The sequence below is a fragment of the Triticum aestivum genome, chromosome 1D (genome assembly GCF_018294505.1).
Source record: "Triticum aestivum cultivar Chinese Spring chromosome 1D, IWGSC CS RefSeq v2.1, whole genome shotgun sequence".
Classification (NCBI taxonomy): Eukaryota; Viridiplantae; Streptophyta; class Magnoliopsida; order Poales; family Poaceae; genus Triticum; species Triticum aestivum.
The window spans coordinates 5,552,772-5,575,153 of NC_057796.1; positions in this window are offsets into that span (position 1 = coordinate 5,552,772).

Genomic DNA, 22,382 nt, shown 5'->3' on the forward strand with positions numbered 1-22,382 from the left:
AAAACGACCAGCCAATGAAAGCGCAACACGCGGATCTGTGACGTGGCTCCTAATCCAGACTGTTGCTTATGTTCACATCCATCCAATGGTCCAGAATGCTACGTGTTATAATATTCAGCATCTTCGAATCAGCCAATCAGAGTGCTGCCTGCAGATCGCTGACGTAGCCCTGGTGCCTGATCCAGACCGTCCATTCATAGCGATCCAATGGCCGAGAGGAGTGTGGGGTTTCAATGGGGTTTTGAGTGGTTTTCAGCGGTTAGGGTTGAGCATAACTAATTCAAAAAAATCAAAAAAACTATAAAACTTGTGTCGATCATCGTTCTATGTGACTAAGTATCTAGGAAAAATAAGAAACTTGTACTACGGATATTTTCATGAAAAAACCTTCACAAAAGATGGCTATCAAGAACGACCTTGTAGGGTTTTGAAGAGAAGTGAGCTAGGGTTTAGTGTCAAACATGTCATACTTTATCGAAACAATCCAATATCAGGAAGGACTCTTATATACACACACTAGATGTCAAGTTTCCTTTTTGGGCTCATTTAGAGAAGGTCGAAAAAAGCTTGCTTACAAATGGGTCTGTTTTCCCTAGCTTTGGAGGGGTTTTGGAGGTCATGTGGAGCACATTTTTCATGTCCAGAGTTTTACATAATAAAAGTGCTCCGATTAATCAACTAACATGCATAATAGTCCAGAAATCATTGTAACACCAACACCACAGACCAAATAACTTCAAATTTGAATTTTGTCTCAAATTTGAATTTTGTCTCAAATTTGAATAGTATTACACAAATACACATCATATCAAAGTACAAATATCATTACACAAATTCAGGCAAGGTTTTATTACTACAACATACTAGCAATACACAAGTTTCAACAAATTTTCACTTCTGCTTCTTCCTACCACTCGATTTGTTCTTCTTCTTTTTACCAATGCTTGTTTTTGGTTGTACAACACCCAGTTCACTCAAGCTCTTGATTTTCTTCACTGGACTTCCTGGAACACAAGCTTCATTTCGCACCACAACAGTTGCAGTATCATCGGACCCAATATCACCAGTTGGCAACACAACTTCCAATATAGGCTCAGTTGGCACCACATCAACTGGAATATCTTTAGTTGGCAACTCAACTTCCAACATAGGCTCAGCTTGCACAGCATCAGCTGGAATATCTTCAGAGGTACCCATAGCTTCAGTTGGCACCAGAACATCAAAATCTTGCTCATCTTGCAGCAGCACATCCAAGTCTTGCTCATTTTGCACCACACCATCCAAGTCTGGTTGAATGTGTATTGTTTCACCAAAACTTCTCTTTCTTCTAGAGCCATTGCCTCTTGCTTTTTTCTTTGGCCAGCACACTTCAACAACAAGGGGCTCACCTGCACGCTTCCTCCTAAAAAGATAAAGCATGTCAACTGGTTAGTAATTGAAAAATGCAACAAAATAGTAAACAATGCAAACATATGCCCACATACTTTGGCCATTCATGAGTGTAACAACATTTGGGAGATCCAACTCGGTGCCCAAGTTCCTGGCACAACTTGCCTCTATTTTTTTTTACCTTTTTGGGACCTTTTTGGCTTTGCATTCTTCTTTCCCTTGCCCTTTTTACTACTCCCACCTTTCTCAAACCATGCCTTGAATCTACTTTCTTTAGGCCTGCCAGCCTTTCTTTTTGTTAGGGGAGGACCCATGGAAAATTCAATTTCAACTTCAGGCCACTGAGACTGATCTGTAAGTGCTAGAATTGGAGTTGCATATGCAGCCTTGAATCTTGCTACTAAGTAATATTCGTGCAAATATGGGTGCATGTTTATCTTCGGTCGGGAGGCCAAGAAAAGTATGGCATGACTCACATGGTTTCCCAGTGTGCTGCCACTCCAAACAAGTGCAATCATGCATTTCAGTGTTAACAACATGCCTTCTACCAGTTTTGGTATCTCTAACTTCAACACCCCACACAGAAGATTTTTCAACAGATAAATGTGTAAGATTTATGCTCCTGTTGACCACCTGGTGTACCACTGCAGGAAGCTTATCCCCTTGTAGACAATCACCAATCCTTCTTCTCAATTCCCACAAGCGCATGATCATGATCCTGATTTGGTCAACCATGTCATGCACAGGAAAAAAATTTAACTGCTTCACCCTGTTGTTAAAACTTTCTGCCAAGTTGTTGTTGATATGATCACACTTGATGGCAGTGTTAAATCCCGACCTATACCATAATAGAGAATGGTACGTGTTCACCCATGGACCAAACTCAGGACATGATGTCATTATCATACCAAGATGATATTAATGTGTTTGTTTAGTGTAAGATCTTGCTGCTGGCCACATACGACCAAATTCTTCCCCTTTGAATTTTTTGATCAAATTCATCCACATATGGCCGAAGCACTCCCTCTGCTCACAATGGGGGAAAACATTCTTCACTGCGTTTTCTAGCCCTTTGCATGCATCTGTGTGGACTGCCAAAGGTGACACTGGACCTATGCATCTTTTCAACTGCACCATGAACCATGTCCACGAGACCTCTATCTGTGACTGAAATAAGCCAATAGCAATAGGGAACATCCAGTTGTATCGATCCAAAGCATTGCAAGCTGCCAATTGACCAATTGAAAGTGCACCTATGCCTAGGTGGTTTTGGTAATTCCTAACAACATATAGCTCATTGAGCTAATGATATCTCAAGATAAATATTTCAGGAAAGCACAATGATTGGCATGGCATGGATTAGAAATGTGACCCCTCAGAATACCAAGGACAAAAGAATGGCTCAAGCTCTAAAGCTCAAGACTCTACATTTTACTTTTAGTGATCCAAGATCACATTGAGTCCATAGGAAAAGCAAATACTATTAAAAGGGGATGAGGTGTTGCTTAATGGGTTGCTTGCTCAAAATGCTTAGTGATATGCTCCAAAAACCCTCAACTACTTTCTCATATCCACATATGTCCCAAACCAGAAGTCAAACTCGGCCCCACCAAAACATCCTATCTGGCACCACCGAGTTCTCTTGACATAGCCACTGCCACAAACCCTAGTCACTTTGGTCTCACCGATAGGGATCTCGGTATCACCGAGATGGGATTGCAAACATCTGTTTCCCTTCCTAACGTTTCGGTCCAACCGAGATGAGCGATCGGTCCCACCGAGTTTGCAATGCAAACTCTCTGTTTCCCCTTCGTAACGTTTCGGTCTCACCGAGATGAGCAAATCGGTCCCACCGAGTCTGCCTCATCAACTCTCTGGTTAGCTTATCACCAAAATCAGTCCCACCGAGTTTGTGTAATCAGTCTCACCGAGATTACGTTATGCCCTAACCCTAATGAAATCGGTCCCACCGAGTTGACATGTCGGTCCCATCGAATATCCTAACGTTCACATTTTGAACTAAATCGGTCCGACCGAGTTTCATTATTCGGTCCCACCGAGTTTGATGATTTGTGTGTAACGGTTAGATTTTGTGTGGAGGCTATATATACCCCTCCACCCACTCTTTATTCGTGGAGAGAGCCATCATAACATGCCTACACTTCCAGCATACATTTTCTGAGAGAGAACCACCTACTCATGTGTTGAGGTCAAGATATTCCATTCCAACCACATAAATCTTGATCTCTAGCCTTCTCCAAGTTGCTTTCCACTCAAATCGTCTTTCCACCAAATCCAAATCTGTGAGAGAGAGTTGAGTGTTGGGGAGACTATCATTTGAAGCACAAGAGCAAGGAGTTCATCATCAACACACCATCTATTACCTTTTGGAGAGTGGTGTCTCCTAGATTGGTTAGGTGTCACTTGGGAGCCTCCGTCAAGATTGTGGAGTTGAACCAAGGAGTTTGTACGGGCAAGGAGATCGCCTACTTCGTGAAGATCTACCCTAGTGAGGCAAGTCCTTCGTGGGCGATGGCCATGGTGGGATAGACAAGGTTGCTTCTTCGTGGAACCTTCATGGGTGGAGCCCTCCGTGGACTCGCGCAACCGTTACCCTTCGTGGGTTGAAGTCTCCATCAACGTGGATGTACGATAGCACCACCTATCAGAACCACGCCAAAAATCTCCGTGTTTATATTGCGTTTGCTCCCTCCAAACTCCTCCCTTTACCTTCATGTGCAATGTTTTACATTCCGCTACTATACTCTTAGACTTGCATGTGTAGGTTGATTTCTTGACTAGTGCTAAGTTGCTAAAATCTGCCAAGACTTAAAATTGGGGAAAGGCTAGATTTTTATTTGGTCAAGTAGTCTAATCACCCCCCCTCTAGACATAATTTCGATCCTACAAGTGGTATCAGAGCTACGGTCTCCATTTGCCTTGATTTCCATAGCTTTTGGTGATCATAGCCTTGGTTTCACAACCTAGGAGACTATGGCGTCTAGCAAGGGAAATTACCACCATAGAGGTCCTTACTTTGATGGTACTAATTTTGCTACTTGGAAGCACAAGATGAAAATGCATATTCTTGGACATAACCCCGCCGTTTGGGCTATTGTGTGTATTGTCTTGCAAGGTGAATTCTTTGATGGGAGAGAACCGAACCGTGAAGCTACTGCGGAAGAGTTGAAGATGCTACAATACAATGCTCAAGCTTGTGATATTCTCTTCAACGGATTGTGCCTCGAAGAATTCAACAAAATCAGCCGTCTTGAGAATGCAAAGGAAATTTGGGATACTTTGATTGATATGCATGAGGGTACCGACTCCGTCAAGGAATCCAAATTGGATGTGCTTCAAAGTCAAATTGAGAAGTTCAAAATGAAGGATGGTGAAGGTGTCACTGAAATGTACTCTAGGCTTGCTCTCATCACAAATGAGATTGCCGGCTTAGGAAGTGAAGAGATGACCGATAGATTCATCATCAAGAAGATCCTAAGAGCCTTGGATGGAAAATATGATACCGTGTGCACATTGATCCAAATGATGCCCAATTACAAAGATCTCAAGCCAAAGGAAGTCATTGGAAGAATTGTTGCTCATGAGATGTCACTTAAGGATAAGGAAGAGCTCCACAACAAGTCAAGTGGTGCTTACAAAGCCTCATGTGATGCTCCTACACCATCAAGTGAGAAACAAACCTTTAATGAAGAATTGAGCCTAATGGTGAAGAATTTCAGCAAGTTCTACAAGAGTAGAAGCAAGGAAAGAAGTTCCAAGTCAAGATCCTACAATGACAAAAGATCTTCAAGTCGTGAACGAAATTGCTACAATTGTGGAAGACCCGGACACTACTCCAATGAGTGTACGGCTCCCTACAAAAGAAGAGGAGATTCTCCCAAAAGACGAAGTAGAAGAGAAGAATCAGCACCAAGAGAGAGAAGGAGTAGAGATGATTGTTATGAACGAAGAACCTCTCGGAGAAGCAAGGATTCGGAAAGGAAGGACAAATCATCAAAGAGCTACACAAAACGAAGACATCAATCTCACGTTGGTGAATGGGTATCCGGCTCCGACTCCGACCATTACTCCGAAAGAAGTTATCACTCCGACTCCGACTATACTCAAGAAGAAGGTGTTGCCGGTCTAGCACTTGCGTCAACCAACTCCTACAACATATTTGACTCACCAAATGAAGGAATTGGAAGATGCTTCATGGCTAAAGGCCCCAAGGTATCACACCCCGAGTTTGTTGATTTCAATAGTGATGAAGATGATTTGCTAGGAGATGATGATTTACTTGTTGACAACTCCAGTTATGAAAACTATGATGAACTTGCTATTAGTCATGCTAATCAAGATAAAACGAATGACGATGATAAGAAGGAGATTGAGCGTCTAACTAAAGAATTAAACACTCTTAAATTAGCTCATGAAACTACCATGGAAGATCATCGAGAACTTTTAAAGACTCATGAGAAGCTACGCTTTGAAAGGCTCAACCTTGAGCAAGAGCATGGGTTCTTAAAAGCAATCAATGATGATCTTCGCAGGAAAAATTCTTCTTACATTGCCAAGCGTTTACTCTTGTCTACTTACATGCCACAAGTAGAATCTAGCAACAAGAGTAAGAAAGATTCTTCATCTAGTAGTAACAATAATCATGCTAAATCCAATGTTGTTGCTTCTAGTAGTTCTCTTGATTCCACTAATGATTCTCTTAGCCAAGTTACAATTGAGCAAGAAAATAGCTTATTGAAGGGAATTATAGAGAAAGGTGTTTACAAGAGCCTTGTCGGAAGTAAGCAATTTGAGGAAATTGTACGCAACCAAGGAAGGCACCGGAAAAATCAAGGTGTTGGTTTTGAACGAAAGTTCAATGCCAATGGAGTTGAGTGGGAAGAAGATCAATACCCCAAGACGAAGTTTGTTCCTCAACAAGAGAAGTATGATCCTACTTCCTTCCAAGGAACACAAGCTCAAGATGATCTTCCACCACAAGACCACAAGCAAAAAGGCAAGGACAAGCTTCAAGAGGAGATTGATGCATTTTAAGAAGCTCCCAAGGCCTTGGTCGAGTGGGTTCCCAAGACTACATCAAATACGACTACAACTCCAAGGATTCCCATCAAGATGATGTGGATCCCGAAGAAGAAGAACTAGAGAGTTCTTGAGGGTGACTCCGCCAACATACTTCACTCATATCTTTTGGCAAGGACATGTGAGAACAACTTCCACATATTGCACTAGTTCAAGGAGTCACAAACCCTCTTGTTTGTAAGACAAGGGACAAGGTAACCTAATGCTTTCATGGACATCATCTTGTGTGTACATCACTCTATGTCTATGGATATCCTTGTTTGTTCCTTGTGGGACTAACCAGTGTAGGTATTGGAAGTGCAACTCACTCCAATGGATTGCTCCGAATGATCTACATCAACATTGAGCATCCACATCTTCAACACCTACATGAAGTCATCATCGACAAAACCCAAGGTTAGTTCATCCCTCTTAGGGGGATATCACATCTAGGGGGAGCTTTACTCTAATAAATTGAGCTAAAGCAACTCTAATGGTGTGAACACAACAATGCTTTATGTGAAAGTGGTAACCCCACTTATGCTTAAACGATGAGTATGACCTATGATCAAATGTTCTCATTTGACTCCTAAGTCAATATACTCATATATAGATGACCTAGTCATCGCCAATTGCTTGATAGATGCTAGAGTCTTTGTGCATGCTTTGTCACATATTTCGTTTGCCATTTTATTGTGTGAGCATGTTAATTGCATATTTTACTCATTCGAGGACATCCATTTGTTGCTTTGATTGTTTGGCTTTTTCTCTTTTGCCAAATGGATGGACAAGAATGCCTAAGAACTCCCTCTAGCTATCTATGCTTTTCTCGTCTCAAACTCTATTCATGCTACATCACAAAGTTTGATCAAGTCAGGTTCGAACCACTCTGTGTGAGGAGCACTCGGAGTCCCCGATTCGTCATAGACTTAAACTTCCAAAACCTCTTTGTGCATTTCGGTATGACCGATTCATCCATTTTGGTCACACTGAGTTCACTAAGTTGATCTAGGTTTTCCATCTCGGTGCAACCAATTTGAACTTTTCGGTCACATCGAGTTGCAGTAACCGCTTGCGATTCTGCATCTCGGTGCCACCGAGTTGTTCCACTCGGTAACATCGATAGGGTCGGGATATATAAACCCACAGGTGAGATTTTGGAAATTTCTTCAAACTCCTCAGCCCGCGTGTGTCCTGCTCTGCCTCCTCGGGTCTCCGGATCGTCTCCTCGCCGCCAGCGACCTCCCGCCGCTGGTTTCCGTTGCTGTCAACGGAATTCTCCTCTGCCGTTGTCGCCATAGCGAACTCCCGCCGAACTAGGGTATGGGTTCGACTCTTTGTGCTATTTCCCTACTCCAATTTGTAGCACATTTCTTTTCCATGATCTTTACCACGTATGAAAATAATCTATCGAGAGAAAACATCCTTTAGGTTAGATTTGATTCAAAAATTTAGGGTTAGGTCTCCGCCGAACTCATCTCAGACCAACCGAGTTGTAGAAATCGGTCTCACCGATTTGGCTTAGGCCATTGCACATGCTTTTTGGTCTGACTGAAAACGGCAAATTGGTGCGACCGATTTCGAATCTCTGTGAAACCCTAGCAATCTCGGTGCCACCGAACTGTGACTCGGTCTGACCAAGTTCACTAGTTTAGGTTCCAAAAGTTGCTTCGGTATCACCGAGTTTAACAAATCGGTAGCTCCGAAATGCTTTCTGTGGAGAACTATAACTAAGTTTTTGAGTCATCTGTTTTGCAAAAGCTCTGCACTTTGTGATGCTCATCCACTCTACCTCATCTATATCTATTCACAGGGTTTGCTGTCAGTGTGATTGCCAAGATGTCTGATCAAAGTGACAGCCAGAACAGATCTGAAGAGCAAGTGCATATGAGTGAGGGCACTAATCCCTCAAGCAGCTATGATGAGGGCAGCAGAAGCACACCAAGTAACTTGCCCAAGGTAGCCACTAGAACAAGGAAGAAGAGAACCTCAGACTCCGAGGATGAGGACTATGTGGCCATTGAGGATGAGGCCACCTCAAGGAAGAAAGTGCTGAAGAAAGAGTATGGCATAGCTGCTGCAACTAAGCCAGGGTTGCATAAGAAGGCAACAGCAAAGAGAGTCCCAATGTCAAAGCCAACGAAAGTTCCAACAGGAGAAACCATGAAATTCACAATATAATCAGATGATGGTGAGGCAGTTGGTGATGGCAAGAAGAAGAAGAGGGCAAGAACCACATCTGCAAAAGTTCTTGGAAAATCAACTATGGTAAGAGATTCAGAAGAAGAGGAAGAGGAAGAGGATGCTGCACCAGCACCCAAGTCTCAGAAGCTTATGGGAGATGCTATCAAGTCAGGGGCTGCTCCATCAAAGCCCAAGACTGCTCCCAAAGCAACAGCTCAAACTCAGAAGCCCTCTAAGCCCAAGAGAAGCACCAGAAACATTCCTGCAGAAGAGAGGAACAAGGCCTCAGTGCCTAAGGTTGAAGAAGAGGATGATGAAGCCCTAGTGCTAAGAAAACTGAAACCCAAGATTCCAGACCACAATGACACTCATCCAGTGGCTGAGGACATGCACATCAGGAAAGATGCAGGATTGAGACTTTGGAGACAGTCTGATCCTTATGCTGCGACAAGGAGAACTGTTGTGGACTACATGTTCCACACCAAAGAACAACAAGACTTCTATGAGACTATTCTGCTTGACAAGAAGCCAATTGTCTGTGAAATGAGATGGGTTGATTGGGAATACATCAAAGAGAATGAAGATCACTTCCCAGGTGTACCAGACAGCTTCAAAGCAAGTGGAGTTGATAAGTTTGTAGGTCAGAAGCCCACCAAATGGAATGATGAGCTAATCATGCAGTTTTACTCCACTGCTCATTTCTATCCAGATGGGAGATAGTGGGGATGTCTGAAGGTACAAGGTACCAATCAACTGTAGAAAAATGGGCCAAGTTGATCAATGCCCCAGAAGAGTATGAGGATGATTTGGATGTGTATGCCAAGAAGAAGAAAGACCACAACTCTATGGCAAATATGTACAAAGAGATCCCTGATAAAGCTTTGGAGACACACAAGCTTGGATCTGTGCACTATTTGTTGTCTGGTCTACCCACTATCAACACTATCTTAAGGCATACTCTGGTACCCAAATCTGGAGATCACAAGATGATCAGAGGACATTCCATCAACTTGCTGCAAATCTTTGATGTCCCTTAAAAATTCAAGGTCGTGAGTCTGATTGTTGAGACAATCAAGAGGACAGCTGCTGACCAGAAGAGATCTTGTGGGTATGCTCCACACATTCAGGTGGTCATCAACTCAAAGATGGGCACAGGGACTTACATGTTGGACAAAGAACATTTACCCTTGTATCCAGATTTTGAAGATAATGAAGTTGTCATGAATGAGAATGAACCTTCATCAGCACAAGCACAAGAGAAGAGAGCTAAAGCAAAGGCAGAAAAGGCTGCAAGGATGCCAAGTGCCGAGGAAGCATCTCAGGTGTCCCTGAAGAGCAAGAAAGATCAGCTTATATCTGATTCAAGCTACATTGAGGATTGAGAAGGGCTTGGCCACCCTGACTCAGAATCAGGAGAGCTTGGAGAGGATCATAGAGACAAAATATTATGATCTTGATCTGAAGGTCACTGAGATACAGAGAGCAGTTGAGCAGCTCCAGGAGGAAGCAGGAGAGAGGAAAGGGAAGGCAACTACAGATGCTTTTCGGCGAGTGCCAAGAGGTCAGAGGTCTGCTGCAGTGCCAGTATCAGATACTAGAGCTACATCGTCAGCACCAATAGCTACAGCTTCAGTGCCACCTCCAGCAGCCACTCCACCAGCTCCAGCTACATCCACTGATGCCTTCGTCCTTGGAGTTCTCTCTACTCCACCTCCTGAAGACCAAGCCTGAGAGACGCATAGCACTATGCATTTTCGAACTTTTTGATAACTTGTTGCCAAAGGGGGAGAAATGTATAGATCATAGGCTTCGAGAGAGAGTGTTTTGCTTCTTTGTCTCTCTTGATTTTGGTTGAACTTTATGGTGTTCTTGGTTGATACTCTATGTCTGTGTGAGATACTTGTTTGATCATGGGTTTGATCATATGCTACTTTAATGCTTGCTTGGATGGTATTATCTCTTATATCCCATATATGTTCATTCACTTTGCTTGGTGATGAATGCTTTCTTTTAATTTCCACGATCCTAATTGATTGTGCATTTGCATTCAAAAGATGTATGTGACATGGAAGAGTAACCCATGATCCTAATCGATTGTGCATTTGCATTCAAAAGCCTATTTTTAATAATGCACAAATTTAGGGGGAGCTCTTGCTTATCACATACTTCTCAAAGCGACGATGTATTTCAATCTTATGATCATTTGTCAAAGCTTTGATCTATATGTTTTCATCAATTATCAAAAAGGGGGAGATTGAAAGTGCAACTATCCCTGGGTGGTTTTGGTAATTCCTAACAACATATAGCTCATTGAGCTAATGATATCTCAACATAAATATTTCAGGAAAGCTCAATGATTAGCATCGCATGGATTAGAAATGTGGACCCCTCAAAATGCTAAGGACAAAATATTGGCTCAAGCTCTAAAGCTCAAGACTCTACATTTTACTTTTAGTGATCCAAGATCACATTGAGTCCATAGGAAAAGCCAATACTATTAAAAGGGGATGAGGTGTTGCTTAATGGGTTGCTTGCTCAAAATGCTTAGTGATATGCTCCAAACCAAAAGTCAAACTCGGCCCCACCGAAACATTCTATCCGGCGCCACCGAGTTCTCTTGACATAGCCACTGTCACAAACCCTAGTCACTTCCGGTCTCACCGATAGGGACTCGGTCTCACCGAGATGGGATTGCAAAATCTTTGTTTCCCTTCGTACATTTCGGTCCAACCGAGATGAGCGATCGGTCCCACCGAGTTTGCAATGCAAACTCTCTGTTTCCCCTTCGTAACGTTTCGGTCTCACCGAGATGAGTGAATCGGTCCCACCGAGTTTGCCTGACCAACTCTCTGGTTAGCTTATTACCAAAATCAGTCCCACCGAGTTCGTGTAATCGGTCTCATCGAGATTACGTTATGCCCTAACCCTAACGAAATCGGTCCCACCGAGTTGAAATGTCGATCCCACCGAATATCCTAACATTCACATTTTGAACTAAATCGGTCTGACCGAGTTTCATTATTCGGTCCCACCGAGTTTGATGATTTGTGTGTAACAGTTAGATTTTTTGTGGAGGCTATATATACCCCTCCACCCACTCTTCATTTGTGGAGAGAGCCATCAGAACATGCCTACACTTCCAGCATACATTTTCTAAGAGAGAACCACCTACTCATGTGTTGAGGTCAAGATATTCCATTCCAACCACATAAATCTTGATCTCTAGCCTTCTCCAAGTTGTTTTCCACTCAAATCATCTTTCCACCAAATCCAAATCTGTGAGATAGAGTTGAGTGTTGGGGAGACTATCATTTGAAGCACAAGAGCAAGGAGTTCATCATGAACACACCATCTATTACCTTTTGGAGAATGGTGTCTCCTAGATTGGTTAGGTGTCACTTGGGAGCCTCCGTCAAGATTGTGGAGTTGAACCAAGGAGTTTGTACGGGCAAGGAGATAGCCTACTTCGTGTAGATCTACCCTAGTGAGGCAAGTCCTTCGTGGGCGATGGCCATGGTGGGATAGACAAGGTTGCTTCTTCGTGGACCCTTCGAGGGTGGAGCCCTCCGTGGACTCGCGCAACCGTTACCCTTCGTGGGTTGAAGTCTCCATCAACGTGGATGTATGATAGCACCATCTATCGGAACCACGCCAAAAATCTCCATGTCTACATTGCGTTTGCTCCCTCCAAACTCCTCCATTTACCTTCATGTGCAATGTTTTACATTCCGCTGCTATACTCTTAGACTTGCATGTGTAGGTTGATTGCTTGACTAGTGCTAAGTTGCTAAAATCTGCCAAGACTTAAAATTGGGAAAAGGCTTGATTTTTATTTGGTCAAGTAGTCTAATTACCCCCCCCCCTCTAGACATACTTTCGATCCTACACCATTCCACTTGCCAGTCAAAAATGATGAGTCTATGCTCAAATATGGACGACACCCTACCTTGAAGCCATCAATGCTAGGCTTCAAAGCCATAATAAACGTATAGAAAAGTACTCTTCCATCCTCTGTTACCTCAGTATCTATCTCCACAACACTCCCAGGTGACCTCTTCTCCACCTCTGCTTTGAAATTATAAAGCATCCTAAAAGTATTTGCCCAGTCACCATATAATTGTTTCATTGCCCTTTGTTTTGCCTTCCACACCGTGTTATACTTCTCCTTAATGGGGTATTGCTTTCCAAGTATACTTTAAGTTTCTTTGCAGTGGTGTTTGGTTTCTTGGCTAGAATAGGAGTGATCTTTTCTGCAATCCAAAGCTGTGATGTCATGGTTGATACTCTCGGTGAACTTGTAATACAAGTATGTTGGTGAGGGATTTGATTCACCCTAATGGTACTTCCATCAGGTTGGCGTCTAGCAGATATGTACTACTTGCAAGGCTTGACACTTCCATCAAAACCTCTACACCTTGCATAAAACTTCTTTCTATCAGTCCACTTAGTCTTGGCACCAAACTCATGTTTGACTGCATATGTCTTGAAACACATCCTAAACTCATCCATGTTTGGGAACAACATCCCCACTTCAATAACAGGGTTTTCCTTGTCATACACATTTACCAACTCATCATCATGTGCATCATCTACATCATCTGCAGCATCTTCCATCAGCTATCCATCCAGATCTTCAGTTCTATCTTTGTTAGCATCAGTATCAGTAGGCATACTAGATTCACCATCCTTCTCCTCCTTATCTTCATCAGCTACTGGAATGCCAAATTTTTTGGCCATCTCAGTGTCATCCATTGGTGCAATGACTAAATCAGTTGGGTCATTTAATTCTACTGAATTCCAATCAACATAAACAACCCTTCCAACACCCTCAGAGCCATCTTCTGCATCACCCCCCTCAGGTAATACTGTCACTTCACCTGTACACATGGGCATTATCTGCCTCTCTGAAGCCCAATCATCATCTACCATTTGTGAAGCTAACTTTGAGGGCACATATCCAACCTTAGAATCTGATTTCAGATCAACAAGCTATGCATGAAACATAGTTTGTTTGGTTGTCCAGCCATCTTGTTGATCAATTTCATCAACCATGTCTTCACCATCCTCAATTCTCACATACTCTCCTTTCCAATTATCAAACCGTAACAATGCTACCTCTTGCTCTGGACCCCAAAAAATGCTCTCCCCAATTTTTTTCCACCACATTCTTCATGGCCTTCTCTTCCATGCTCTGTAGTTCTTGTGGATCAATCTCTGCAAAATCAATCTCCGGATGCTACCATCACCTATGTCCCGCATGCTACCATCACCTAGCTTCGCCTTAGAAGGAAGGAATTCCGCAGTGAATTTGAACGTCCGAGCAACATCCCCCCTATTTCGGGGCAGTGTGAGGTGAGCTACCGGAAGCAGACGAGGCACAAATCGCATTCCTTGGAAAGGATGCACATTAAGGGATTACCTTCTAGATGTTGTTGTCTCTGGCGGCTCCATCGCGTGCAGGCCCCCCTCCCACCCACCCAAATCTGGATCAAATTGACCAAAAACACCAAAAAACAGAGGGAAAGAGAGGCGGTGAGATCTAGCTCGACACGGAGGGGAACGGGATAGGGTTCCTGATTCACTCAACACAGCCGCCGCCGTCGCCGAGAACGAAAGCTCCTCTGCGCTGCTATCACCGAGAACAAAATCTCCGGCGCCGGCGCCGGCTCACCGCCAAGAACAAAGAGGGGGGGTACACGTTCAGATAGGCATGGGGACACGTTTCACCTGATGCACTGCCAAGTGGGGCCCGCAACTAGATGCACTGCCAAGTGGGATCCACATGTCTTAAACATAACCTCACTCCCGTTGACGACCAGTTTAATCGCCCGAGTGGACCTTGGCTATTTGGGCCTCTGAAACATAGTACTACAGTTATTTTCGTCAACTATGTCGCTTTCCTTCCATTGCACCTCAAATATGTCGCACAGGAGCTATTGACCCCTTGACTTGTTGCAGCTGGCCATTTTCTACTACGAAACCAATTTTCTAGGAGTAAATAAATAAATGAACAACTACAGCATACATCATATGAGTTTCAGACTTTATGAAGCCTGAATGTTGAAAAAATAAGAAAAAGAGACAACGTAAGGACCTCTGCTCTGTCGTGCCGATGGATGACAGAAGCTAATTGCAGATGGCCGGAGTTGCGACATCAGCCTCTTCGAGACACGCGGAGACCTCCGTATCTCCTCGAGCTCTCCTGCCGCGCGGGGCCGTCAGCGCCCAACAACCTATGCGGTGCCGCCGCCGTCTGTCTCATAGGGAACAGCAGAAAGGCCATTTTCTTTCGGGTGCTTTGATAAAAAAAATCATATATTACAGGTGGGTCCAGGACTACTTATCAACAATACATCTCCTTCTCAATGTATCCGAAATGGGGATTTTGAAATATATTAACCGGAGTCTCTGAAATCTAACACACTAAAATTCAGGAACCTATGAAAACTGGTACATTTCTTCATCAACCATCCTTCGAACCTCATGTGGCAACGCAGATATCAGAGCATGTGTGTCTTCCTTCTAAGACTTTTGCATGTTGCCCCTCTATGCTCCTTTTTTACGGCCAATGTGTGGAAGGTCATGTCCATAACCTCATTGATAGTCAAAACATAGACGATGATGATTGTGAACATCCGCTGTGGCTTCAGATTGCGATGATGTTGCCTCATCCCCCAATTGTGTAGACACAGGCTCCCATTACACAAAGGGAATGGTGGGGCGAATAGACTCGTACCTCTGAAGAGCGAGGAGAAGATACATGTATTTGTTTTCCTCCAATATTTTAGATGGGCCTAGGACAGATTGAGAGGGGAGCAAATCCGAATTTATACCACACTCACATTGACATCCCAAGATGGTGGAGTATATATAGAACTTCTATACATCTTGTTTTTAATAGCTCATTTTTAGGAAGGAAAAAAATAAATTGTTATCATGGGATATGTGTTGAGCAGGTCATTCAAAAATGTTTATTTAATCATGTGACTGAATACACCAGAATCATGTGATCATCCTACTTGCATGTTTATGTTAGTCTCCAACTTCCAAAGTAGAACCTAGTATACATGGTATTCTAGTTCTCTCCTGTGTACCATCACTCCAAGTCCATTGCATCATGAAAGACGTGTGAAACGTGAGAACTGGCATTGCATGATTCTTCTCCATCTCTATGTTTCATCTGGATAAAGGGTGTCAGAGTAGATGATGGGTTTAATGGCAGAGAGGGGGGGGAGAGGGAGAGGGAGAGATCTCATTCTTGTAAAATGTAAAAAAAAGGAATGGAAGGAAAGGTCCACACTTAGACAAACTGATTAGATCCGTAAACTAATTAGACCCGCAAAAAAAGATGACGCTATAAATATCTCATAACAACAGAGGGAGAGGAAGGCCATAGCTTTTATTGTGTATGGTGAGACCGGCTTTTCAACACCCGGGTGTCAGACACCCGGCTATCAGGCCGTTCAGGCAATACCTCTCATTGGGATATGTGTCTGGTCCTGCACCACCATTTTCATTAGCAGGCAAGGTGAATAGTAAATGGATGTGACAACAGAGAACGGCCATAGAGCGGACGAGCTCGCCTGTGTTGAACAGCCTGTCACGTTACACAAGGTGCACCGAAGCAGGAGTATTGAGCCGCACCAGAAGTCCCAATATATTGGTAGAGATAAGCTAGGTAGTTAGTTCATATCTATCCTTTGTAACCTATTCTATCTCTTCTCCTTCAAGTCTCCTGTAATATCTCAACTTCTAACTTGTATGTGCTTCAGGGATTGCGCCCCTGCCTATAACATGCAACGCGTCCCCTCGCACCGAGGTAAAGACGTTTCCGCATCTCGCACATGGTAATCAGAGCCATCCTACTTCCCATCTAGTTTTCTCTCGATTCCAATCGTGTCCAAAAATCATGTCTTCCTCCTCCGGCATCTCTCACCCTAGCCTCAGTGGGCAGGTCATTGAGAAACTCTCCCGCACGAACTACGTGCTATGGCGCACACAGATCACGCCACAATTGCGTGGCGCCGATGTCTTCAGCTATGTTCATGGCACCTCGCCGGAGCCGGCCAAGCTCCTCGCCGCCAAGGACAAGGACGGCAAGGAGACCTTCCAGCCCAACCCTCTCCACCCCATCTGGGTCAGGGAGGACCAGCAGGTTCTCGGCTACCTGCTGAGCAACCTCTCCAAAGAGGTGCTCCTCATGGTGACCACGATCACCACGGCGCAGCCGCTCTGGACGACGCTGGCGGGCATGTACTCGTCGCAGTCGCTTAGCCGCATCAACAACATCCGTACCTCGCTCATCAATGCGCAGAAGGGCAACCAGTCCGCCACCGCCTACTTTGCCTCCATGCGCGGTCTCGCGGACGAGCTGGCAGCGGCCCGCAAACCCATCCAGGATGACGAACTCATCTCGTACATCCTCCACGGGATGGATCTGGAGTACCAGCCCCTCGTCTCCGCCCTCGACACCCGTGTTAGCCCCGCCTCCCTCGACGAAATCTTCTCCATGCTCAGCAACTTTGACCAGCGCATGGCGCGGTTCCATAGCTCGGGCGGCGGCAGATTCAAGTCCTCCGCAAACGTCGCTACCCGTGGACGTGGCGACGGCTCTCGCTACCGCGGTCCTTCCCGTGGCAAGGGGAGGTCTGGTGGCGCCAGGACTAGCAGCGGTGGTGGGATCAGTGGCGGTGGCAGGCGTGGCAACAAGGGTCGCCGTGGTGGCGACTCTGGTAGAACCCGCCCGGACACGCCGCGCTGTCAGATTTGTGGCAAGCCGGGGCACACTGCCAAAGACTGTTGGTACCGCTATGATGAAGACGAGGACGACTCTCAAGATGATGGAAAGGTCGCTACGGCGGCTGATGGCTCCTACGGTGTTGATACCAACTGGTACCTCAACAGCAGCGCCACTAATCATCTCACCGGTGAGCTTGAAAAGGTGACTCTCCGTGAGAAGTACCACGGCAAGGATGAGATTCACACCGCCGATGGTGCAGGTATGAGAATCAGTCACATTGGTCATTCGGTTATACATACCCCTCGTCGTAAAATTCATCTTAGGAAAATTTTGCATGTTCCTAGTGCCAACAAAAACCTCCTTTCCGTTCATAGAATTGCACTTGACAACCATGTCTTCATTGAATTTCATCCCTTTTTCTTCTTGATCAAGGATCAGGCCACGAGGAAAACCCTATATCGAGGTAGATGTGTTCGAGGACTCTACCCGTTGCTTCCGGAGTTTAGAAGACACAATAAACAAGCCTATGCTGTTGTCAAGCTTTCTTCAACATGGTGGCATGATCGTCTAGGATATGCTTCTTTTTCTTTAGTTGAACATTTGCTTAGGAAGAATAAGCTCATGTTTGTTGGTGAGCGTCATGTTGAAACTGTTTGTGATTCATGCCAAAGAGCAAAAAGTCATCAATTGCCTTATCCTGTTTCTACTAGTGTTTCTACTCAACCTTTGTAATTAATCTTTTCGGATGTCTGGGGTCCTGCTCCTTGTTCGGTTGGTAGACACACATATTACGTAAGCTTCATTGATGACTATACCAAGTTCTCATGGATCTACCTTCTCAAGAAACGATCCGATGTTTTTCAAGTTTTTCAAAACTTCCAAGCACTCGTTGAAAGAAATTTGACAGCAAGATCATTGCAGTCCAATCTGACTGGGGGGGATACGAAAAATTAAATTCCTTCTTCCAAACCCTTGGCATACCCCATCATGTTTCATGCCCTCACCCTCACCAACAAAACGGCTCTGCCGAACGCAAGCACCAACACATAGTTGAAGTTGGTCTAGCTCTCCTAGCCGGTGCTTCCATGCCCCTCAAGTTTCGGGACAAAGCCTTTCTTACCATCGTCCACATAATCAACATGCTTCCTAGTCGTGTCATCAACAACGAAACTCCCATGGAAAAACTCCTTCACATCAAACCAGACTACAAGTCTCTCCGTGTGTTTGGTTGTGCTTGTTGGCCCAACCTTCGTCCATACAACAATTGAAAGCTCATATTTCGATAAAAACAGTGTGTTTTTCTTGGGTATAGTGCCCAACACAAGGGTGTCAAATGTCTATATGTATCCACTGGTCGCATCTATATTTCACGTGATGTTGTTTTTTACGAGACCAAGTTCCCATTTGTTGACCTTCACCCCAATGCTGGTGCACTCCTTCGCAAAGAGATCCTACTTCTCCCTTCTCATCTCACTAGTTTTGATCAAGGGGGCGATAATTGTAATGATCAAGTGTTGACTGGCCCTCTTAATACCACATATGAGCCTGGTGATGATGCAGGAGAAGGCACAGAAAAAAACAGCAGTCAAGATGGTGAAGAAATGCGCTCTACAGAGCCATATTTCATGTGTCCAGGTGAAGGGAACAAGTCCCCTTCGGGATCCGTGCTGCCAGGCGTGTCAGCCGCATCATCCTCAGGAGACCGCGCAGACGCGTCAGGGCGGCCACGCGAATCTGCACCAGAATCCGCGCCAGCCTCGTCAGGCGTGGTCGGGAGCGAGCCATCGAGCGGCGACTCCGAGCCAGCCACGCGGCGCCCTGTGGCTGGGGAACACGCCTCCTCTGCTCCGCGCCAATCACGCATTTGAATATTCAAGCGTTTGAATATTTTTAATAAAGTATTGCAAATGTTAATCAAGCAATTGAAACTTGTTAAGGCCTTGTTCGGTTTGGCAGGGTTTGAAGAGGTTTGAAAGGATTGAAGGGGATTAAATCTCTTGCAAGTCAAAATCCTTCTCAAACCTCGCCAATCCCCTTCAATCCATGTGGCAAGGGGATTAACCGAACATGGCCTCAATGTGTATAGAAAAAATGGTTGCCATGTAAACAAATAATTAATAAAAAATATACAATGTGTAGGAAACGAATGTTGATGGTGTATTTAAAAATGTTGATAAATAATTATAAATTTATCAATGTAACAAAATAAATTTCTCATGTGTTCAACATTTGTTAGTGGTCATAATACTTTTTGCGCGCACAATGCACATTTCTTTTATAAATCAAGAACATTTTTTTACATTCTTAATATTATAAAAATACATAATTACCTTTCTTAAATACATTTTTATGGTGTCTACTTTTACTTAATGTGCATATTACATTTTTGTATAACTGATCAGCATTTTTATATACACGTTTAACATTTTAAAAAATATGATCAATATTTTTCCATATGAACAAAGCAAAGGCAATAAAAACCAACTAAAACCTAAATAGAAACAAATGAAATAAAAATAAAAAATAAAAAAACACCGCAGAAAGAATAGAAAACAGCAAAAATCGAGAAAAAAGGAAAAATGAAAAAAGAAAGACACAAATAGAAAATAAAGAAGAAGAAGAAGAAGAAGAAGAGAAATAAAAGAAAAAACATCTAAAAACCAATAAAGAAACAGAAACAGATCAAAGAAAACAAAGAAAGCTAAAAGAAATGAAGAAATACACATTCACCAGTGACGCGATCATGAGCGGGCATTTTTTTGTTTTGTTTTGAGAAATGGACCTCCTAGTTGCTACACGAGAGAGTTATTCCTTCCGGGTAAAGAAGCTACGAACTCGGGTGAAGCAAGACATAGCTCTCGCGGGAAAAGAGAGCTCCTCGTTGGCGCGTTAAGCGAGGCGCACCTATGTATCGCTTGATACGAGATGAAACATGCGACCGCTTAGGGGTCGCAATACATGGTTCGGCCCAGATAGGTTCCAGGTTAGGTCATCCTTTTTCATGTGTTTCTACTTTTTTCGAAAATATTGTAAACAAATATATACAAAAACATAAAAATTGTTACTAAAAATAGGAGCTGCAATTTGAAAATGTTAATGAAATGTATGTTAGCTTAATTAAAAGAAATATTGGTAGCGTACAAAAAATATGACATTTAACAAATATTCACGTGTTTCAAAAGTAGTATGTGACTTTATAACCATGTATTTCAAAAATCTTAAATTTGTATGTAGACTCTTCTTTATTTACACAAAAAATGTACAAATGTGTACGTAAAAAGTAGACATAAATGACATATATTTGGAAAATGACACTTCTGTATTAGAAAAATATTAAATATGCATCCAAAATGTTCTTGATGTATAATAAATTGTACAATACGTATAAAAATCTACATATAAACAATTATTTGAAACAAAAAAATTAATCATGTAAATTTGCCCGTCTCCGCGAGATCAATTTGTGGTTCCGAACAACGAGCTCGCTCAACGCAGAAGCCATGGCGGTGGTTGAGGCGCTAGACAAGGAGGTAGTGTCAAGGTGTTTCCCTGGTAACAAGAGCAACCATGGTGGTTCTCTAAATAATGGAGGAGGCAGAGTCAACAGATCCCTCCAAGCAATTCAAGTGGGCGGTGTTCAGGTCCCTTACCACAATTTTCCTTGCGTCTGTGGAGGTGGTAAGGGTGTTACCGACATCAAGAAGCAGTTCGATGCTGATTGTGATTTCAGATGAGGAGCTTGAGCTGCAGCGGGTGAAGAAGAAGGGCATGGTGGTGAGTTTCCCACACGGCTCCGCCAGGCTCCATGCCCTCTCCGCGCAGAGTAGGTGTCTCCCCGGATGGTAGCTGCTTCTAGTTGGTGGCCGCGGAGGATTGCGACTAGGCTGATGCTGGAGAGGGTTGCCCGCCGGATATCTCAGGCATATTTCTATCTGCTAAATATTTGCATTCTGCTTCACATATTAGTGATGGTAGAAATGTTTTGGGTTGGAATAAAATTCAATTGAAACTGAAAAAGAAACAACATAAATAAACACGTCCAGCTACATGATTCTAGAGTTTGTGATTGGGAAAATAAAGTTGATGAAAATTCGTCTTCTGTTTGTTAACCATGTATAAAAATATGCTTATCATGTGTAAAACATTATTTAGTGGCGCTAATTGCTTTTGCACGCACAATGCACATTTTTTGTACATCAAGTACATTTTTTCTTAACATTTTATAAATACAGAATCAATTGTTTAAAAAATATGCCGTCTACTTTTATTTAATGTACATAGTATATTTTTGGTGCAAATGATCAGCATTTTAATATATACATTTAACATTTTTTAAACATGTTCAATGTTTTCCATAAGGACGAAAAAGACAAAGAAACCACCTAAAACTGAAAAAGAATCAAATGAAAAAATAAAAATAAAAAAGAAAGAAAACCACCTCAAAAAGCATAGAAAACAGGGAAAACCATGAAAAAAATGAAAACAGTGAAAACGAAAGATACACAAAAAATGAAAAAAAGGATGAATAAATAAAATAAAAAACAACTGAAAACCAAGAAAGAAACAAAAAAACATGAAAGAAAACAAACAAGAATAATAATAAATCGAATGGAGAAAAAAATAAAAATCGATGGAAAATAAATAAACAAGGAAAACAGGCGAAGAAACAAAGAAAAAAAGAAGTAAACGGACCTTGCCAGTTGCTACGCGAGAGATCTATTTGTTCAGGCAAGAGAAGCTACGAACTGAAGTGAAGCGAGATATAGCTCTCGTCGCACACGAGAGTTCTTGGTCGGCGGATTAAGCAAGACGGAGCGTGCAATAGCTTTGGTGTCAGCTATACATGGTTCGGCCCAGATAAGTTCCAGGTTAGTTCGTCCTTTTTATGTGTTTCTCCTTTCTTTTGTTCTTATTTTGAAAAATGTTGTAAATAAATATATACCAGAACATAAAATTTATTTAAAAATATAAAAATGTTGAATGTGAATGT